Here is a 3,951-nt window from a genome sequence, read left to right as displayed (position 1 = left end):
ATTTTAAACAGATTTTTATTAATTGACTTTGGAGGCTAACCCTTTCCAGGGGTTTTGAAAGATGGCAGAAGGATTATCTAATGGAGACTTCTTGTTTAAAGCCCAAGATGAAGGCTGACACTTACTGAGGATAAATAAATAAGGATCCTAGACTCTGCTAAGGAAGATTGATGAAGATAAGGGTGACAGAGACTGTCCATGTCTCTCATTCCAAAAATGTACTCAATGTGAAATTGAGACAAACTTAGCTTGTTTAAAGTCTGGTTTAAATTGGAAGAAACTCACCAGGGTAGGCTAAAAGGTGACTAAAGACCTGTTCTTATGTTTATAAGAAACCTGATGGGTCCTTGTATACAAGCTCAAGAGGAAGCTGGAAATGCTTTTAAGAAGCCTGTGGGTCCTTGTACAAAGCCCAAGAGGAGGCTAATCGAGGGTCCTTGTTATAGCACAAGAGAAAGCTATGTAGTTTTGAACTTATTTTGGCTCTAAGCAAATGGGTAAGAGGTTTCACCGGGAATAATTCCTCTTTGGGTGGATGTGTCCTATTTTTTGGATTTCTAAGGTTTTTGCCAAGATGTTTCACCGGGAATAATTCATCTTGGGGGTTTGAACTACAGATCTCTAATTAGGAAAGAGCCTTCATCGGGAAGACATTCTCAATCCTAGGTCATATTCCTATAATATATATATATATATATAGTTTAACTGTCCTAGGGTTTATACTCAAACGTAGTTCTAAACAAATATATGTACAGTTTATATTTGACAGCAATTTAAATAAAGACTGTAAATTGAAAGCTTGTAAAGCCTAACCTGAATGGAGTGGAGGCCTTTGAAGAAGTATATACAGAGCCTCAACAGTAATTGGTGGATAATAGTTGAATATATATATATATATATATGATAAACAGTTAATGGTTTTTGAAAACAGAAGAAGTGAAGATGGACAAAGGTCACATAGGTATCTGAAGAGTTTCACCGGGAATAATGCCCTTCAAATACCAGAAGAATGTTTTTGAAAACAGAAAGAAGATTTTGAAAATACAGTTTTGAAAACAAACTAAGAAGAGAAGGTGTTTGGGACTTACACTCTATTAGAGGCCCAATGAAAATGATTTGCTGTTTATGAAAACAGTTGAAAATGATTTGAAATGATTACTGTTGTGAAAATAGTTGATTAATGATTTGAAATGATTACTGTTATGAAAACAGTTTTACGAGTTTTAGGCTTACCTCGAAGAATGAGAAATTGGATTTCTGAGTTTGAGGTGTTACCTTGATCCTCAAGTGATATGCTTGGAATAAATTGGGATCTCAAGAGTTATTAAGCATCCACACCAGCAGAATAGAAACGTCAGATGAGCTCACTGCTTACAGCATTCTATGATCTTCCAGTAATTGTTTAAGGACTTCTACAGCAAATGGAAGACCAAACAAACAGACAAATCCAAAAGACAACAGAGAAATAATCTCTAAGTCTTGGATGAAGTGAGAAAATTCCAATAATGTGCAACAGTAATCAAATAGAATTTTTAAATGATTAACTACACGAAATAATATAAAAATATCAAACTTAAACGAAATTAATCTAAGAAAATATATTTTTGTAGTTTTATGTGAAAATATTTAGAAAACATAAATTTAAGTATGTATCTAATATATATATTTGGCATCTTTTAAATAAGGATTAGAAAAATTAAACTATATCCTATATCTAATTAAAATATTAAGTTTTTTATGAAAACAATTTTCAAAAGAAAACTAAAAGTAAATTAGTCAAAAAAAACTTAACAATTGGGCTTGAGGGGGTGTGAAACCCGAATGAAGGGTGTAGCCCAATTAGATTAAAGGCTGAAAAATAAAAAAGAGAGGGGGTGGTGCTTGGGTCGGACCGGGTCGGTTCATGAGGAACCCGGATCCACCCATGTTACTACAAACTTGTTGGTTAGAGAAAACCCTAGGAAAAACAAACAAGAGGCGGAACACCTCTTTCTTTCTCGTTCTCACTTGCTCTCTCTCTCTCTCTCATGATAGTTTTCTGAAAAAAATAGAGGAACAACAATGACATACAGCGACTCTCAATCGCTCTCTCCTTCCTATGAACAACAGTAACGGCGGTGACCTTCTCTCACTCGCGATTCTCTCTCAAACTCGTGGCCTCTCAATAAACAAACACGATGGTGGAAGTAATGAAGGCGCGGCGGAGCTCACAGCGGCCATGGAAGAAGCTTGAAGAACCTAGGTATCTTATTCCTCAAATTTCGTTTTTGTTTCCTCTTTGATGATAGTTTAGTAATAGCTCTCTTTCTGTTTTGATTTTTACCCGCGGTGAACAACAACAACAGCTCACACTCTCGGTTTCTCACGGTGGAGGACTCTCTCTCTCAGTGAATGATTTTCGGCCATAGGAGAAGAACCAGAGGAGAAATCTAGGTATCACCTCTTAATTTTGTTTTCACTTTGATTTAACAGTAAAGCAACAATAACTTATGCAATTTTCTGTAATCTGGAAATTTTATTCTAACAGGGAACTATGTTTACAGCAGCAATAATATTTTGAGAGTAAGAGTGGAATTGACTTACCTACGGTGAGGAGATTTTCACCGGTTATTGTTGAGGTATGTTCCTAATTCCTTCTGCTGCTGCGAAATTGTTGTCATTCTGAACCGAACTTCTGCTGCTATTGCTTCGGAAATGTTGTTGTGGTGCTGAACCGAATTCTTGTAGCTTCAGGTTGATGAAGATGATGCGCGAACAATTCGTAAACACGGGGCTGCAACTGGAGGTATGGCTTTGAACCTCCTTTCCTTTTTTGGAGATTCGGGTGGTGTTGTTGAAGAACACCCTCGAATTGTTGTTGATTGTTGTAGAACAACTTTGAATTGTTGTTACTAACAACCTCTCTTTCTTTGAAATTGTTGTAGGCTTTTGATGAAGGTGATGCCACAACACCTCATTGGACTTATGGGAGCGCCTTAAAGATGGAACTTCAAGTTGTTGGAAGCTTGAAGATGAAGATCTTCAAGAAAGGTATGAAGAACTACCTTTTCCTTCTTCCTTACTTTGTAACTAGAATACTCACCTCCAATAGAGATTCTCTTGGCTTGAGAATTTCTTCTTGCCAAGAGGTCTATTGAACAATATGAGCAATAGAGAGAGAAGAGAGAAAGCAAGAACTTAAGTTGCTTTTGTGTGTTTTTCTACTGAGGTATGCCCTCCTATTTATAGGCAAATGAATGCAGATCAATTGGCTGTGGTGAGCTTGCTTAATGAAAGAAGTTTGGTTTCTTAAGCATGAAGGAATTCAAAGAATATCCCAAGTGCAATGATGAGCTCTTTGATACCACTCCCTAGCCATCGGTTTTGCTTGATCTTAGGGGACAAATTTGAGACAGAAATGAGCTCCAATTGGTTGGGAAGATATTCCTTTGGTGATTCATCAATTTGCCATAAATTCTCAAATGTAATCATTACATAATCACATGCTTTTGTTTTTGAGAATATTCTCCAATCCTTATGCAATGATGGAAATTGATGTATGGAATGCTTGCAGATGTATTAGAGGTCGTGTAGCATCACTTAGTGAAGCAAAATGCACAAAATTGCAAAGTTCCAAATTGTACATGACCTATAATTTCACTTCATGAGGCCAACTTTGAACAAGCATAACTCTTAGCTCAAAATGAATTTGGAGAAGGTTGAACACAATTTGGAAAGCCCTAAACATCTACTTCAAATCATTAGTTTGGAGTTTCTTCAGAATCTTTTGGCAAATTTGTGAAAAATGAGGCCAAAGTTGGAAGAAAACTAGGTTAAAACACTTAGAAAATTTTCTAAGTGTTTATGACCTAAAACTTCAAAATTTCCAAAACTCTTAAATGATTGATCTTTTGAAAAAAGTTCCTTTGTAAGATGTTATTTTATTTTGCAAGATCTACAACTTTCATGTTG

The 3,951-nt window shown here is 36.0% G+C and overlaps 1 long non-coding RNA gene across 1 annotated transcript; it reads left to right on the top strand.

Annotated features, from left to right (window-relative positions):
• Nucleotides 1-2,568: 2,568 nt before the first annotated feature.
• On the top strand, nt 2,569-3,168 carry LOC131611548 (uncharacterized). The gene is made up of 3 exons (XR_009286983.1): nt 2,569-2,618; nt 2,734-2,785; nt 2,925-3,168. It is a non-coding gene; the product is annotated as an uncharacterized LOC131611548 (long non-coding RNA).
• The last annotated feature ends 783 nt before the right edge of the window (nt 3,169-3,951 follow it).

Source organism: Vicia villosa, linkage group LG6 (assembly GCF_029867415.1).
Source record: "Vicia villosa cultivar HV-30 ecotype Madison, WI linkage group LG6, Vvil1.0, whole genome shotgun sequence".
In the NCBI taxonomy this organism is placed as follows: Eukaryota; Viridiplantae; Streptophyta; class Magnoliopsida; order Fabales; family Fabaceae; genus Vicia; species Vicia villosa.
The sequence above is the reverse complement of the archived record's forward strand: the minus strand, read 5'-3'. Positions and strand labels throughout refer to the sequence as shown.